This window comes from Lontra canadensis, unplaced genomic scaffold (genome assembly GCF_010015895.1).
Source record: "Lontra canadensis isolate GAN:19392208 unplaced genomic scaffold, GSC_riverotter_1.0 scaffold9, whole genome shotgun sequence".
NCBI lineage: Eukaryota > Metazoa > Chordata > Mammalia > Carnivora > Mustelidae > Lontra > Lontra canadensis.
Window position 1 is genome coordinate 33,360,364 of NW_022631003.1, and position 18,789 is coordinate 33,379,152.

The 18,789-nt window shown below is 42.7% G+C and overlaps 1 protein-coding gene across 1 annotated transcript in view; it reads left to right on the forward strand.

Annotated features, from left to right (window-relative positions):
* Nucleotides 1–2,090: 2,090 nt before the first annotated feature.
* The window catches only part of SOX5 (SRY-box transcription factor 5), a 976,694-nt gene continuing 959,995 nt past the window's right edge, over nt 2,091–18,789 (forward strand). Inside the window, exon 1 of the mRNA XM_032855263.1 lies at nt 2,091–2,242. The gene's annotated coding sequence lies outside the window, so the exon portion shown is untranslated. The remainder of the gene's footprint in view (nt 2,243–18,789) is intronic.

Sequence of the window (18,789 nt, forward strand, 5' to 3'; positions counted from 1 at the left end):
AAGAGGAAGCTTTTCTTTGTGGGAATGGATAATAACTATGCTTACACTTCGAAAATTTTGCCTTGAGTTATTAAGATTTGCATTTCTCACTTTTGTTCCAAGGAAAGGTGTTTTGCCATTTTTAGAAAGCAGGTACCAAATAATCAATCATCAAACACCCCAGAAAGTTTCCACTCCAGACAAGTGCAACATTTCAGGTATTAGCAATCCACCTCCAGAAACAAATCTAGGAAGGGTGGAAACGGAGAAAGGGTATATCACTTCTCTAGGTGAATATATTGTGATTGGTGTGTGTTGCGTGCATTAAGAAACTGTATTTGCTTACTAGCTGCCATTTAGAAACCAGCCAGAAAAAGTCTGAGAGAGACCGCACAGACAGGCAAGCCGTAAGCCTCCCTCCCATGCTGCTTCAGTGCCCTGCTCTTCCAGGCGCGTGAAGAATAAACAGACTGTGGTCATTGATCTCCTGGTGGTGTTGTTGCACTCTGGGAAATGCTGGGGGGTGCCCAGGGATGCGGCTTTGTCAATGGATGCGCATCTGAAGAAAAGCAGCGAGAGGAGGAAAGAGAATATGCAAATCGGCTAGAGAAGAGGAAGGGAAGAGCGAGAAAAAGAAACGTGTTGCTCGTACTGTGCCTTAATCTCTTACCCGCTGCCTCCCTCGTGACATCTCCCTTCTTGGACGCCAGTTCTAGGAAGATCATTCGGGACCCCAGAGTCCCCCCGCCCCCCGTCCACCCTAGTGTGAGATTTAATAGGGTTCTTCTTTTTTCTTTTCTTTTTTTCCTTTTTTTTTCTCCCCTCCGCCCCCCCCCTCTTTTTTTTACCCCTGGCAACCGGCAGCTGTTCTAAGTCAATGAAAGTAAGATTGGAAGAGATAAGCGCCGCAGCAGCCTGGGAGCTGTCAGAGCACACACTTAAATCAGCCCCACAGCTTCGGCCCCGAGCATTACCTACAGAGTTTCTTCCCGTGGTGATGTCACTGAGGGTCTCTCCCTCTCTTGCCTTCACGCGCTGTCTCCAGTGTCGCTGGACTCCAAAGCCCAGCGCCCAGCCTTTCCCCCGCTAAACATCATTCTTTGGTTCTTGGGCATCAGGTCACTTGGGTTCACCCCCACAAAACAAAACCAGTTCAACCACCCGGAGGCAGAGGTGAGAGCGCCTCAAAACTTTTCTCCCCCCGCACCCCAAGGAGTAGGTGGGCTCAAAGTGCCGGCGGCGGGACCCGCGGGCGCACAGCCGGGCTGGGGAGGTACTGGTCGCTTTAAATACCGAACCTCTCGCGGCTCCAGCCTTCGCGCCGGGCAAACGGCGGCTCGCCTCCCAGAAGGTTCCGCGGACGCCCGCAGACCCCCACACGCACCCCCCGTGCGAGCTTTACTGTGTGCAAACGGGGGTGAGGGGCAAGCAGGGACCCAGGTAATGGTTCCAGGGCAGCGGGTGAGGTTCCAGCGCAGGGAAGAAGTTGACAAAGGGGACCTGACTAAACAGGAATGCGTATTTATAGATGCGAGCTCCGCCGAGATCCGGAGATAGCCCACTCTCCTTGCCTCCTTCCACTCCTGCCATTCCATTTTATCGCTCCTGTAAGTGGAGGGCAGATTTTTTTTTTAAACATTCCTGCACCGTGTGGTTAATCACCGCGTTATTTACAATCTAGTTACTCTGCAGCAGACGGGGAAGCAAACTCTGGGGCTCCTTTGCTTCGGATGGACAGAGAGGGCGGCCAGGCGGCGAGCGGCAGGAAGGAGGTCAGGGTGGGTTTACGGGAGCTCGGGTGAGACCTGGAGGGAGTCGGAGCCCCCGGCGCCGCCCCCGCGCCCGCCCCCGCCGCACCCCCCGGGGCGGGCGCCGGGCCGCGGTGACCGCCGGCTGGTGCGCTGCCCTCGCCTCCCCCATTGTTCCTACTGTCTTTTTGCCTTTTGTTATTTGCACTCGCATTGTGTTGTTTGTCTCTGAAGCCGCCTCATGACCAGCAAAGGGATTTCACCTCGTCCTTGAGAGCCACACGGGGAGCGAGAGCGAGCGAGCGAGAGCCGGGGGGAAGAGGGACACGCGCGCGCGCACACACACAGACACACACACACACAGACACACACACACACACACACACACACACACACACGGAGTGAAAAAGGCGAGCCACCAAAACCCATCTCCAGTCTCCTCCCGGGGGCCCCCAGCCCGCCACTGTGCCACTTTGCATCCCACGCCAGAGGAGACATTAAGGAGACCCGGTAAGGTGCGTGAATCGCAGCGTTTTAACTTTGTTGTTCGTCCCGATGTTGTTGTGGGCAGACCTCCAAGGCGCAGAGCTCCCCTCAGCCGCTCGCCGTGCCCGCCACTCAGCACTCGCTCCCGGCTCCAGCTGGAGAGCCGGCTGAGGAGGGAGGGGGCCGCCACCGGAGTTTCCTCAAGTACGGAGGGAGGGGGACTGGGCTGGGGGTGAGGGGGAGGCGGGAGGCTGCTCGAGACTCGAGGTGGCCCTGTCATCCTCGGGGGGCGGCCGGCCGTGGGGGGGGGGGACCCCGGAGCGTGGGCTTGGCCCCCGTTCAGGAAATGGGATAACTTTGGAGATGTGTTGGGGAGCCTGCGCGCCGCTGCCGGTATTGTTTTGGAAGTGGTGGCGGTGGAGGTGGTGATGCGAGATGAGGGCAGGAGTGCAGGGGAAAGCCGGGGCGAGCCTGTGCATCTCGGCTCCCGCTCCAGCCGCAGACCCTCAAAGTTGGACAAAGCTCTTCACCCTTCCTACAATATAACCGTGGCCCCCAGCCCACCCCGCAATCTTAATATCCCCCCTTTTCGTCTTTTTGTTTCGCTTTCTGCAATCCCTCTCCCTACTCGTTCTCCTCTCTCCCGCCCGGAATTTTCGGAGACGAGTCTCATCCTCTAGAATTCTAGGGATTCCAGAGACCGGAAGCTTTAATTTTCCTTGCAACTACTTTCCCCCCCCCCACCCCCCTCAGTGTACGAAGCGAAACCGCTCACGTGTTGTGTCACTCTAAGCGCGGGTTTGGGAAATCTCGCTTGCACTTTGGGTTACGGTCATCAGCCAGGAAAAGAGGTTATACGACTTGAAATCAGGCTGGGTCTGGAAATGTTTGTGTTTGATAGTAGCAGTTTCTTGAGTATTGATCTGCTGGCATCGGGTGCACAGGGAGGACTTTGACATATTTTAATAGTCATTTTCCGTACACCTTGCAAAGCGAATATATTAATATATAGATTGACCCTGGTGACTGTCTGAAGACGCTGGCCCCCGTGACGAAAATCAGAGTGCGGTGCATGTGAATTCATTTTGATGTCTTCCCTTCTCAACTAAAGCAGGTCAAAATAAGGAATTCTATGAGTATGCAGAGCCATAGTCTCAGTGTCAGCCAACCCAGGCACTCTGGGTGGCAGTCAACTGTACTTCTTCAGAAAAGTTTAGGGGATTTGTTTTAACCCACTTGAGAGCCTCACAATATCCAGATATCCAAAGTAGTTTGTCAAGAAAGGCATGAGCCGATTTCCCCAGAGACTGCCTTGAGGCTCAGCACAATTCTTCAGTCCAGGGCAAGACCAAGGGAGATCTGTGGGATTTTGGGTAATAAGTGTGGGAATCTGCAAAGGGACTAGACAGAGTGATTTGTTTCCTTGCTGCTCATAAATAATGGCCTCTAGTATCCTTAAAAAAAAAGAAAAGAAAAGAAAAAAAAAAAAAGGCCACGCAAACAAAACAGGCCAATGAGGTAGGCGCGTGGGAGATTTGTAGGCAGTGGACATTTCAATCAGAAGAAAACACAGCAGAGTTTTTGATCAGGATTATAGGAGTGAGGCTCGATTGCCAAGAGTGATTAGGTTAAGGGCCAGATGGTTTTAAAGTATACAGAAATGTTTTTTAAGTTTGACTTTTACAGAACGGAAAAGGAGGATGATTTCTTAGAGTCTTTACAGAACTGCAAAATTTTGATCTAATTTTGAAGGAATTCAGCTGTATGTGAACTGTTGTTAGCTCTGATAGGGAAAGAATCTGGTTTCAAATGTAGATACATGGGACAAAGTTTCTGGGGGGTGCTTCTTCCCGATTTAAATATAGCTTCCAGGCTGAAGCCTAGATAAATTCAGTCACAATGACTTAAAATCAAAAGTACTTACACTGAAAGTTCTCTTAGGCATTGTGCAAAGTTCTCCTGCAAATTATGTCATCAACTGTTTATTCCTCAGAACTGTGTTAGATAAAAATCATAAGCATCACTTAAAACTGATGCAATACAGCTTTAAATCCTCAGACTAGTAGGGATTGCTTTTGTTTGCCTAAAAGGTAGATCTTTCATCACATGAGTTGTTTAAAAACATTTAATTGTGGGGGTGGGAAGGGATGTGCATAATTATTTAGTTATTTGTGTTAATTATATAGTAGCATACTTGCTTGAAAATTTTTTTTTCTTTCCAGTGGTCTTCTAACAATCTTGTACATGAAGAATTAATAGAGATTTTTGTTTGCTTGTGGGTTTTTAAAAAAATCCCTTTTTGTAGCCTTTTTGAATGGGCAATATTGAATCAATCTGAGATAGACTTGAAAGAGTAAACTTAGTACAGAAAAAAAGAGCTTTAACTCTTAACAGAGAAACTCTGTATTAGTTTTGTTGTTGAGCTTAAACAGTTCTGGTTGAATGGCATGTTATATACAGCGTTCAAAACTCTCAAACTTATTTGGTAAATAACCAGGCATTTGAGATGCAGTGGTTATTTCAAGTTAACTTAGTTCTATACATGTAAATGCACATCCTGTTTAGACTGACACATGACTTTGTGAAAGAAAAAAAATGAATATGTGCTTATAAAGATGTTATCTGTGGAGTGTTTGGAGTAAATAGTAAATAACAAAAGAGTGAAGTTTATACTCAGGTATGATGGCTTTTTTGGGGGGGGTCCTTCTGGGGAGTAGGACATGAGCTATAGGGAAAGTTTAAAATTTCATTTTCCAGTTAAAAGAATGGGTTTGAATGCTTGAATAATTTTTTTTAAAGCAAATGAAAACTATGATTAAAAAAGCATAGTGTCTTCTTGAAAAAACACTACTCATTTACTAAGTGATAGGCAGTCATTGTTTTGAAGTCATGTTCAGATTGTATAAAGAAGCAATATATAGGGCAGGATAAAACTTGTTTTTAGTGATCTCCTAAAGTACACAGGATTTCAAATAACTCAGAGTTCTAAGGTTGAACACTATTTAGATTTCCATCAGGTAAAATTGTGATGTGATTGATTGGCATACCCTGAATGTTCTACCCAATATCTAATCACCTGCAGTGGTAGAAAATGCTATAATTAGAGTTTTGAGAGAAACCTAGAAAATTTACTTGTCTAGGCCTAAAGTCAATGCATTCCCTCACACACTCGTCACAATTTTTTTAGCCTGAGAAATGTAGGCTTATTTTAAAGGCGAAGAAAATGCTTGGCTGTTTCAAATAAACTATATCCTGAACCTAGATTTGTAGATAGTTAATAAAATAAAAGTCCAATTTTGTTCCAAACATTGTTTAAAACACCAATTTGTAAATTGTCTACATTTGGTTTTCATATGTTAATGATTTGGGATCTGAAACTTCTTTCAGAAAGGCATTTTGGTTTATCTTAAAAAACACCACACAAAACTGTCTAAACAACTCTGTAAATAAACTGTTCCAAATGCCTCAATTTGATGAATGAATTAAAGAGTTATAGTTCTTAATCCAATTATGATCAGTCTTGTTATTCCATTTCCCATTTGGGGGAGCTTGAGGAGTGGGAATGGTAAATGATTCTCAAATGTGAGTAGGGTCTTTGTTGTTTATTTTCTGTGTGTGATGTAACATAATTACTCATACCTAACAGGAGAAGGATTTTAGATGTAGAAAAGTTATTTAATGATTTTCAATTAAACCAGGAATTCATTTGCATGAAAAGTTGCTCTTAATGGAAGAGTCAAAAAAAATTTTTAAGAATACAAAGCAAGGATCTAACCTTTTGCTTAAAACTAATGGATTTTTATATTTCAAAGGGGAGAAATGGAACACTTACGGTTCAGTAGTGGGACGGATATTTAAGCACTCTTAGTTGCTTTTAGCTGGGCCATGTTGGGCCATTTCTGTGGTGCTTTTTTTTTTTTTTAAGATTTTATTTATTTATTTGGCAGCGAGAGAGAGAGAGAGAGAGAGAGAGAACGAACATGAGTAGGGGGAGTGGGAGAGGTAGAAGCAGGCTCCCTGTGGAGCAGGAGCAGGGAGCCTCATGGAGGACTTGATCCCAGGACCCTGGGATCATGACCTGAGCCTAAGGCAGATGCCTAATGATTGAGCCACCCAGGTGCCCCTCTGTGGTGCTAACCTAACTTCGTTCAGTTTTCTTTGTGTTTAAACTTTACTTTGTTTATAAAGTTTAAACTTTACCATGTTCAATTTCCTTGTGCTTAAAATTAAGGGGAATATGCTTTTTGGGTTGTTTCCTCCAAATTCCTACCCCTTTAACTGCCTACATGGGTGCTTTTGAATGTTCTATCAGGGCCCTGAATTTAGGATGGGCCCTTGATAACATCCCGGTTTGCTTTGAAGGACCCTTCTGAATTCCTGCCCCATTTGACCCAATTTAACCTCTGGCTCATAAGCTAATTAATTCAAAAGTGTTAATAGCTCATGATGGTTTAATTCTCTAGATGTGGTTATTATTATTATTACTGTTATTGTTGCAGTCTATTATGGCTGTTTAATTCCTTAGAGAAAGAGTTGGGGAGATTACAGGTATAAAGTGAAACTGCCAGAGGAAATATTTATAAAGATAGGGATTTTTTTCAGTACTACTCAAATCATACCTTATAGGCAAGTAATTAGTCTGCTTACTGGTAAGAATGTTGGGCAGAAATATTGATAAAAGTAGGGGGGGAAATGAATGTATATAAGGACTATATTAAATAACCGTCTTTAAAAATTGAGCCTTAAAAATAAACAAACCCAGGGAAAAAAAAATATATCTCCAGGAGAGGTGGTATTGAATTCTATAGGTACAGGTCCACCCATTCTTTATTGTTTAAAGTTCATTGTAAATTAAAAAGGAAAAGAAAAACCTGATTCTATCTTTGATGCTCAATTACTTGTCATTCAGTTATTTTGTGATTATATGCTATCACATGTCCAAAGGGGACAAATAATGCAGCCGTCAAAGGGATGGAAGGGCTCTGGCTTGACCTCCAGTTGAATTCCCTGGAAGCTCAGGGGTATTGTGTTGTCACATGCAGCCCCAAATAAAATCTTAGATGTAGGGATCTCAGGAAAGACCTGGGATGCAAGAGGCAATCCCACTCACTTTGGGAGCTTCTCAGTTTAGGTCTACGTATAATTCTTCCAAGACTTCACTTGGAGTTCCAAGTGTTCAGTGCTCTGCCCTGTTCACTCAGCTCCAAAGCTGGAGATTATAATGCTTTCTCTTATACAGATACTGCATGGATTACATTGGATATTGTGTATCAGATTCTTAGCATAACATTTGTCATGAACTAGGTGCTTAGTACATGTTAGCTACACTCTTCTGTCCTTCTAGTTAAGTCTTTTTGGTCATTAATAATGTTCAAAGCTTAATTTCATACTTGCTTTGAACTTATTTGAGTCCAAGAAGAAAAATATATCACTTCCCTGAGGCTGAGATCAACACTTTAAAATAGTGATTCAGTTAACGTCTATATATGATCTCTGACAATGTGGTTTTATTAAGATGCTGTATTTGGTACAAGTGTGAATTCTATCTTTTATTCATAGAAATGTTCCTTCAGTAATTAACATTTTATCCTACATAATAGGTGAAGGCAAACAAAAACTCTAGGACCTCACTATAGATCTCTCTTCTTGTTATCCTTTCTGATTTCCCATTACAGATACACACGAGTGAAAATTTATTGTGACTTTATCCATAGATAGTTATCTACCTCTGAGTAATATGAAGTTATAGTACATGTAGATAGAGAGAGATTTCACTTGGAAAAAGAAATAAATCTGACTTTGTAATGTTTGCCCTTTGGAGTCAGCTGTTCCTTCAAAGAGAACCTCCTAGACTTGTTTATGTTGGGTACAAGGAGAAAGGCACAATAAATATACGATTAGCTGTGTAAAGAGATGATGTGTAGTAATGTGGAAAAATTAGTGGATGTTTCTTTTTCCAGTGATAGGGAAAATTTCTCTGTAAGTATCGGCTTTCTTTGCTATCTGAAAGTAGAGCATTCCAGTGAAATCTTTCATGAGCTGAAATGGTGTAAAGTGAAGAAGCAATTACCATTTTTATAAAAGCAGAAATCCTCTTTGGATTAGTGAAAACAGGTACTAATGTAGGTGTTTCATAAAAGCAAAATGGTGTAAAGCCAACTTTTGGGTAGTGGGGTAGGGGAAACCTGTGCAAGTGACCAAAGAGAAAGGAAAGGCTTTTTTAAAAAGCAAATAAATAACTTAGGTATTGCATTGATTTGGATCCCTCAAGAAGCAGATGACAGGAGGTGATTAGACATGTACTAAGAGGGCAGAAAGCTGGGAGAGTCTTTCAGTTGTGATCCTGGCTTGACACTTTCGGAAGGGGAGATAGAAGGGAGGAGGATTGAGTAGAAAGAAGCTCTACTGTCATGCAATACAGGATAGGTTTGTCCCAGCGGACGAGAGTCAGCCATTGGAAGAGTCTTCTATCCCCGGTCTGTGTTCAGTCACTGGATGGGAACAGCCCCCTTGAAGCATGGCCTTGGTGCACAACTGTTGCTAGAGACACGGGGGCAGCAGGTGGGCACTGAGTCCATTCTGATCCTGCAAGGGGAGATCTGAGTGATACAGTTGTGGTTTGGCCATCTAGCCCAGGAGTTAGTAGCAGTAGCTCTGGTCAGGTGAGCTTGTTGCTAAAAAAAGACCAGGCAATTTCTTGACGCTCTTGGATGCTTTACTTTTCTGCACTGCAAAATGAGCATAATGATAGTACCACTCGCAGAATAACATTAAATGAGGTTGTATGAAATTATGTGTAAGTCCATAGTATGGTGTATAGCATAGAGGAACTGCTCACTGTATACAGTAGTCCTGCCTTATGCATGGGGGATACATTCCAAGACTTCCTGTGGATGCCTGAAACCATGGAGAGTTCTTTTTTTTTAAGATTTTATTTATTTATTTGACAGAGAGATAGCGCAAGTAGGCAGAGGGAGATGGAGAAGCAGGCTCTCCACTGAGTAGGGAGCCCTATGCGTGACTCTATCCCAGGACTCTGGGATCATGACCTGAGCCAAAATCCAGTCTGGCATTCAACAGACTGAACCACCTGGGAGCCCCCCGTGGAGAGTTCTGAACGCTATATATGCTCTGTTTTTTCCTATGCATTCATACATACCTATCATAAAGCTTCATTTACTAATGAGATGCAGTCAGAGATTAACAAAAATAACTAATAATCACAAAACAACTATAACAATATACTGTAACAGAATTTATGGGAATGTGGTCTCTCTCTCTTTCTCTCACAATTTTTTTCGTACCTCACTCACCCACTTGTAATGATGTGAGATGATAAGATGTCTGCGTGATGGGATGAAGTGAGGTGAGTGATGTAGGTGTTGTGACGGGGCATCAGTTTACCACTGATCTGACCAGAAGAAGGAGGGTCATCTACGTTCTGGAGCACGGATGACCTCGGGTAAGTGAAAGCACAGATGGGAGGGGGTTACTGTATTGGTTTCTTTTTAATGTACTCATCATATGCAACTGAGTGGTATAGCTGAATGTATCAGGTGAGAGTAAATATAGTTGAACAATAGATATTGCATGTGATTAGAAGACATTGTTTTTGCAACAAAACGTCCTTAATGTTTGCCTTTAATAAATAGCACCGTTTATTACTCCATGCCTCAAATCCTTCTTTCTGTCAGCTTATGAACCACACCGCAGATAGAACAACTGACCTTGGCCATCTTCAGGTAATTTGCCCTAAAGCGTGAGGTAGACAGAATGCTCTCTTCATTTCCTTACCCCTCTAGGCTTCCTATTCAGCTGAGAAGCAACTTGCACTGGAAGTCTGCATTTTATCTTGAGCCTCAAACACCTTGCAAGTCTTTGCTCCCCTCTGTTACTGTTCCTAAACCAACTTGCCGCACCACAAAGCACTGAACTCAAGTGGCCCTCGGTGCTGGCTCCTGCTGTGATGAGTCACAGAGCGACCAGCACTTTGTTGCGTTAGATTTGATCACTGCCATGAGCAGTCCTTCGATTGTCAGCTAAGAGACCCTTCAGGGAGTTGTCCCTTAATAGAAAGTCTCTTTTCTTCCCTCCTGTTGTAACTTTAAATTAAAAGAAACTGTAGAGGAGCGGGTGGCATTGCAGCAGTTCATTCTTCTACCCACTGGGAGAACGACATCTGAGAAAAGACGTTATTGGACTGAGAATTGAGTTGTTGCTATTTTTTCGGGCCAGCATGGGGGGGGGGCATGGTGGTGGAGGACGAAGACCATGTCGTTTAGACTCAGGCTGAGCCTCAGTAATGCAATGGAGAGCAGTCCTTCTGTGTGTGCTAGTGAGCATTTTTTGGATATAATACACTGAGTTAGGGTCTTAATTTCTAGTGCGATTCACAGGACCACTGGTATTTCACCCCTGCTTTTTGGGTGGTTCTGAGTGTTTTAGTGTGGGAAACTGGCACCGGGACAACTCCAGAGTCCAAGGAGGATGGGAGGCAGGAAAAGAGAGCTAATTTTTGACACATTCCTCAAACAAGTGACCCCTCTAGGGAATCTGTGCCCAGGATAAGGACTGCTTACTGTGAGCCTGTTGGCAGAGTTTCCCCCCAGTAGTGAGCACTGGTTACTTTAATGTTAAAAAGGCTGATGAACTTAACATTTGCAAGAGGAAAAGAGATGTTGGTACTTCTGATGATGTGTTTTCTAGAAGCTATTTCTCACTAAATTTCTGACTTAATTCTCTGCTGTCCCGGGCTTTACACCCTCCGTATGTGCTGGTCCATTCTCACCCTGAGTTAGGGCCTGGCCCCAAGTCCGGTGTCTGCTGAAATTTCCTGGTGTAATTCATGGCTACTAAAAGCGGAAGTTGTTTGATGTGTGACGGAAGTTTGCATGTGAGTTCTGGCCATGCTTGGTGTTACTATGCAGCATTGGCTGTCTTTCCCCTATATCTGGCATATTCAGTCTCATTAATTTACTCTTGCACTGGGAACTGCTTTTGAACAAGTGCATACTATTTCTTATAATTCTGCGTTGACTTTTCTTTCTTTCAACCTCACTCCACTGTACCTTCACTACTAGAAGGACAGTAGTGCCTTTTCTGCATTGCATCAGAAATGCAGTGATAATTGTAACGCATACTAAATAGACAGATCTGCCCATATGTAGAGATCCTTAGTGGTCCCACTGTTTATTTCTAGGAACTTAGAACACCCCGCCTGCAAATGCTCTCCCCTCCCTGCTTCTTTTCCCCCCATCACTGCCTATTGGGATTTTCTTAACCTTTCTGTTACCACAAAGTCTTTATTCTCCTGGCGGCACCGACCACTCTGCACTGTGAGTCTCACTGGACGGAGTGAGATGTGCGAGATGTGCCTGCCTGCATTGCTACCTGGTTTGAAAGGGGTAACTCAGAGGGTGACCAAACGCTTCTCATTAGAAGGGAAACTCCATGAGGGTAGCATGTTGTGTCTGTCCCTGGCACAGTCACAATGCCTGGAATGGAGCCGCAGAACAGATATTGCTGAGCCAACATATCTTGCAAAGTGAGCTTCAGGACAGCTTCAGGACAGCCCTTCAGGACACGGAAGTGGGAAAACCAACAGCCCTTAAGCACTGACCTGTTGCAGGCACTGTGCTAGGCACTTTATGTGCATAATCTCCTCTAATCCCCACAGCCCTCCTGTTAGGTGGATAGTATCCCCTTTTCATGGATGGGTAAACAAACTCCAGTGGGTCAGGTGGTGGCCTTTTCTTTTTTTTCCAGCAAGGGAGCAGGAGAGTCATGGCCTGAATTTCAGTCTATTTGACTCTGCCACTTGTATTCTTTCCCTCATGCTGTGGCCAACATGCTGGTGTGGTGGCACTTGCCATCCTGGGCCTGTCCCTCACAGGGGATAATTGGGAGGCACAGGTGAGAAGTCACAGAAAGTGATGCCTGGAATGTCCAGTAAATCCTAAATGTCGGTTATTATTACTGAGTACCCACTGATTCATTTATTAACAAAAAAATATGTATTGAGCACACAGATGCATGTTATTTGCACTTAATAGGAAGTATTTTTTGACTTGAAGCAGAGATGTTGAATACTTAAAAACTGACATCAAAGGAAATGATGGAACAGTATTTCTCAAAGGTGATCACTCAGTCACCTAGTTGAAAACCATCTGGGATATTTTTAAAAATCTACCTTTCTGGCCCCTACTCAGACAGGGAGTCTGAATCTCTATGGTTGTAGCCCCCAAACCCTGCATTCCTTTTTTTTTTTTTTTTTTTAAAGATTTTATTTCTTTATTTGACAGACAGAGATCACAAGTAGGCAGAGAGGCAGGCAGAGAGAGAGGGGAAAGCAGGCTCCCTGCTGATCAGAGAACCTGATCGATCGGGGGCTCCAACCCAGGACCCTGAGATCATGACCTGAGCCGAAGGCCAAGGCTTAACCCACTGAGCCATCCAGACACCCCACACACACCTTACATTCTTAACAAGGATGATTGGCAATTCTTTTGCACATAAACGTTTGGGAACCAGTGATAAAGAAGAAGTACTGACTTAGCTTGGTACTAAGCTATAGATACAGCATTTGGAATTAAAGTAAGATGCTCGGGGTATAGGGGCTGGGCCAAGATAAAGCACAACCAATTACTAGATTTTTAGGCCTTTTTTTTTTTTTTGATGATATGGTTTTTGGGAGTTTTGAAATAAAATAAAAATCCCTTTAGTAAATTTGAATATATAGAACATTAGCATGCTTAAAGTCACGGGTGAGGAGACCTGACCCAAAATGGGTTGGAGTTAGGAAAATGGTGGCAGTTATGTGCCCTCTAGGCTTGGAAAGAACTTTCGGAAAGGACCGATCTAAAATGGCTGAATAAACTGAAGACCGGAGATTGATTTCTTTATCCAGCTCTGTATCCCAAATATTTAAAACAGCGCCTGGAACCCAGTAGGTGACTCAAGGCCTTTGTTTAATGAATCAATCAAAACAGACAGAGGAAGAGAGTCGTATGTGTGAAATAGTTTAGAAGAGTTTGATTATGATTATTGTGAAGAAAGAAGTCAAGAAAGTGTATGCTGAAAAGGAATCCTAGTGAGCTAAGACAAGGACAAGGTTTTGATTAGACGAATATGGTCCTTAACAGGAGGGTGCCTTCATACAAACAAATAAACAATGCAAAAACAAACCTGAGATTTGTATAGGATGAAATCATCGGGCTGCTGTTGGTGTGTATTTTCTCGGGAGCTGCGATTACTACCTGAGGACGGGGCCAAGTCTGTTTTGTTTCCCCTATGATCATAGTACTCACTAAATATTTATTGAACAAATGACAAATGGACTGGAAAGCAAAGCCTTTAAATGACACAAACTTGTGTAAGAAAGGGGGGAAAAAGTCTTTACAAGGGCTAATCAGTAGATTGGTCATCATGAACACAGCAGATCTTCATAGGACTGCATGTTCTCAGTCTGCTTAGAGTTTAATGAAGTCTCCGTCTGATTGTTTGCCTGTCACCAAACACTGCCTTTCCTTCAGGGCTGCTTTCGTTTTACTGTTTCAAAAATTATCTCTTTGATTAGTATTTGTCGAATAGTTCAGTCCGTGAATGAAGAGTCCTGACGTGGGCCTAGGAGGGGGAGGTGGGTGATTGAAAGCAGAGGAAGAAGAGGGTTGTCCTCATTCCCTTAGAATGATCAGAGTGACATGGGATCCACATAACTTTGAGTAGCGCATTTGCTATCGAGCTCAAGGGCTGGTTGCTGGGATCTTGAGGGGAAGGATGTTTGCTGAGGTAATGGCTGCAAAGGTGGGTTCAGCATTGTTAGAGGAGGCAACCATTCCTTTGATCTGGAAAGTGAGGCCAGAAAATGTATTGCGGGAAAGATGGTAAAAAGTAATCCTAAACCTAACAGGAGTTTCAGTGGAAAAATGGCTCTAATTCAAGCAGTGTAATGTTAACATCAATGTGCATCTATCTCATGGCTCACGCCCCGCATACTGCTTTGGAAATAAAAGGAGATTGTGTAAAGAATTAGCAATACAAGGCATTTTTAAGTGCTTTATTGCAGAGGCCTGTGATACTCTGTGAAATCTATGCAGCCTTTTTCTTCCTGCTGTGCTTAATTTCAGAATCTGATGCTATTACCTATCCTTGGAGAAAAAAAAATTTACTCTCTGTTAACTCTTAAAAACCGAGTTTAACATTGCACTTGCTTTCAACCTAATCTTTCTGACATTTCTTGGGAAGAGAGAAGTGGTATATTTAGCCACAGGTTTGCCTTCAAGTTTAGTACATAGGATTGCTTCTAGGGGGCAGCATTGGAGTAAGGGCAAATTGGAAATAAATGTTGAAAGCGTAAGTTGAGAAAGGGCTCAAGCAGCTTTAAGAACAAGTTCCCTGAAAGAGTCGGTATAGATTGTGTTTGGCATGAATCCGGACCTGAAGCCAGGGAGGTAAATGTGTTATGCAGAAGATCAGGCAGAAGAAGGCAGGACAGGAGTTAACTCTTTTCAATACAGGTGGCTGTCTTGGGGGACACGAAGACATGCCCACTAAAAATAAGTTCCCTGGCATGCCATCACTGTGCCCTTTCTTCTATCTAGCTTGAAATAACAGTTGACCTTGATTGATCGTTTACTATTGCCAGGCATTGTGCTAAGCAGTTTATTTTTATTTTTATTGATTCTTCCCAGTACTTCTCTAATTTAGATGTAAATGTTGCCCCATTAAACAGGTAACATTGAGTTTGCCCAAAAGTAGCATAGCTTGGGTAGTGGTGGAGCTGAGACTTGAACCCAGAGGGGTGGATTCTGAAGCCTGAGCTCTTACCTATGGTATTATAGGAAGTGTATTTTAAGTCCTGTTGAGTCATCCCTCAAAATGACTTATTTTCCTCTTTCTTTATATATGCCCTTCTGTTACTCAAAGATCGCTTTTTTCAGCTTATTTCTGACCTGTGGTGAAGTTCCACAAACTAGTGTCTCTCCTTACAGTCTGCTGTGTTTACCAAGTTGGGTCAATCTTCCCAGTCTTCCTGACATACTGTTTAAATCATGCAGCCCCTTTCTCAAAAATTCAAAGTGCCTGAGTCCTATACATGGATGGGACCTAGACTCTTAAGTCTGGTTTTTTGATGGTCTTATAATCTGTCTCCACGTCCTGTATCTTTTCAGGCTCATATTCAAACTTTTTCCTTTGAGAATAATTCGTTTCTGATTTGGATTCAAGCTGAACACGATTTCCCAGATGATTCCCAAACAATCTGCAATGTGTCAGCCTTATCAACTTTTCTCAGAACACTCACACCAGAGGCCATCTCATTGCATAAAAAGCCACAGCTCACACCTGAACTCTGTCTTACTCAGAGAATTCTTCCAGAATTGTTTTATCTCTCTGCTTCAAATTTGCTCATCAATTGACTTTTCTTGGTTCATGATCCATTTGTCTATATTTCTGCTTTCTCTTTTTGTTTTGTCCCTTCATTCATTCAGCAATCAACAAACATTTATTGAACACCTACTATGAACCAGACACCATACGAAATGTCAGTGATGTATGGAGTAGGCATAAACCTTCTACACAAGCAGTTTCAGTCTATTAGGGAAGATAAACCTTTCTTTATCAATTACCTGCATTTGTGATTACAAGTTGTGCCACTCTATTTCACAGAAGTATATGCATTCTATAAGAGAAATGTGTGTTATATTTAGGGGACCCCGTCAGAGGATGCTGCCATGAGGAAGTCACATTTGAAGAATGACTAACAAGGTAAAGAGGATGATACAAAAAACTTTTAAGACATGAGGGGCAGCATGTGCTGAGAATTCAAATAGGGGAAGGGGTATGTTCTCGGAATTAGAAAGCCACCGGAGCTAGAGCCAAGTGACTGGGAAATGAGGCCCTAGAAGTAGGTTGGGATCAGATCATTAAACCTGATGCTCCATGTTAGAAAGTTGAGTTCTTATAAAATGGGTGATGAGAACCTCACTGAATAGTTTTAGGCAAGAAACTAATAAAATTTGTGGCGATAGTGTATAGACTGAACTTAAGAGAGGCTATTGGTGTTATTTACACAAGAGAAAAATGGTGGCTTGGAATTTGGACTCTAGCAGTAGTGTTAGAGATGGAGACAAGAGGAAGGACTTCAGGGGGAAAAACATGGAAAATCACCCAATTTCAGGTGCTTTGTGAACGCTGCCTTCCAATCCCATTCCAGTAACTTACTGGGATAGTACCTCTGGCAATTACCCATTTGTTTCCATGTTTCAAAGGTTCAGAAATGAGATGCAGGAGACTGTGTGTCTCCCGAGATCTCCCCTGACTGGATCTGTACCCACTGTAACCCTTGACTATTCAGGCAGAAAGATTTGATGTAGTGCCTGCTGTCTGCATCTACGTGTGTGCCTTCATGTTTCTATGTGTTCTGTGTGTTCCTTTTGTATGTATCATCCCTTCATTTAGAGTTCCTGAAACCCTACCCATCTCTTAATTTCCAAATTAAAATTTACTTTTTCATAGCATCCTCAAAGAATATACTGACCGGAGTTCTCTCCTTCTGATCTTCTGTTATTTACATCTATAACCACTTTTATGACTTAATTATATATTGTACCATATTGTAAGCATGTTGTGAACATGTCTTATCCTTTGAGATATAATTGTGAGTTTGTGCTTTGGAATGTAGATTCTGTAGTTCATTATTATACCCCTGTTTTGGATCCTCATTTACCTCTCTTGAGCTGGGCAATTTACTTAACCTCTTTCAGTCTGTGAATCCTCATCTGCAAAATGGGGATAATTGTATCAATAAGCAGTTGTGAGGAATCAACGAGAGAAGGGATACAAAGTACTTAAAGCAATCCTTGGCACACAATGAGCTTTACCATATGATGACATTTTATGGTTATAAATGTTATTCTTTGAAATCAGAAACCTGTATCTTATTACTACTTTTGTCTACTTGGAGCTCAGTAAATATTTATTGAATTCAGATTTGAATTTAAGTATCTTTTTGCAAGGGGATACAAATATAAATAAATCTTGGTTCTTATCTGTAAGAATCTTGATTTGATAGGGGAGCTAGTAACATAAACTGTTAATTATATTATCAGTGTGATAGGTGTGGTGATAGACTATTTTGAGAGCACAGAAGAGAGGTTGGGAAATTTTCTAAGTGAAATAATGTATGAGTTGGGTATTTCATTAATCAATTAAATACATTAAATACATATTACCATAATGTATGTACGTTGTGTAAACTCAAAGTTCTATAATAAAATAGTACTCCTGTCTTAGCAAGGATCATACCTATCCCGATGCTACCATTTTAACTCTGTATTTTTTTTTTTTTAAGAGAACAAGGGGGGTGTAGGAGGGGCAGAGGGAGAGGCAGAGAGAGAATCTTAAGCAGGCTCTGTACCTAGTTTGGAGCTGGACACCAATGTGGGGCTTTATCTCACAATGCTGAGATCATGACCTGAGCCAAAATCAAGTGGTTATAACCAGCTGAGCCACCCAGGTGTCCCACAAGTCTCTATTTCTTGCTTTCTTCGCCCCCCCCCCCCTTTTAAGAAAGATTTTATTTATTTGGCAGAGAGAGGGAGAACGAGCACAAGCAGGGGGAATGGGAGAGAGAGAAGCAGGCTACGGGGCTGGATCTCAGGATCCTGGGTTCATGACCTGAGTTGAAGGCAGACACATAACCTACTGAGCTAACCCAGGTGCCCCACAAGTCTGTATTTTTAAATCAAGTGTTTGTACCTTATTTTTCGTATCTAAAAAAAGTTATTTATCTATCTATTTCTTAGTATTTGGCTTTGCTATTCTACTCTTCCTCTACCTTGCCTTACGAAAACCACACATGTTCCTTTTCCCTTTTTTCCAATGTAATTTCATCCTTTCTTTTGTGTGTGTAGAGTGGGTTAAATCAGTTCAGGAAACAGTTCATTGACTATGTAAATGTTATTTATCTTTGAGAATATCATCTGTTTATTACTTTTATGCTTTATACAACTTCTTTGGTTTTTTTGGAGTTAATGATGATCTATGTTCAAACCTAAAGTCTTACTAGGATTGTCTCATGTTTACTGGCATTCCTATCAAGGCTTAAAAGGTGTGTGGCACATCCAGGGTGGGTTTTAGGGGCAGTCAGCCTCGGTGGCAAGGACCATTTTATTACTACCATAATTTAGAATTGTTGGAGCCAGATGATAATAAAAAGCCCACTGACTCTTAGTTATATTATACTTCTTAAAATTTCTGCAGACACCACACCCCTTTATTGCCAGTGCTTGGGCACATTGCTCCCAGCAACATGCACTTTGTAAGGCTCTGACTTACGCTAAGTAGGGCAGGGAGTGGTGCCGGGAAGGGAGGAGGGTATTCTAAGCAGGCAGTGCAACATAAGTAAAAAAGCGAGGAGGTGAGAAACGGCATCTTGTGTTTGTGAAATTACAGATTGTTCTGTGTCAGTAGAACATGGTAGGGACCAGCTCAGATGAGGTCGTGATTGTTGACGGTGGTCAGATCAGGGTGATCTTTTTATCATAGACTGCTGTGCACCAGATTCTGTCTTGTTGGC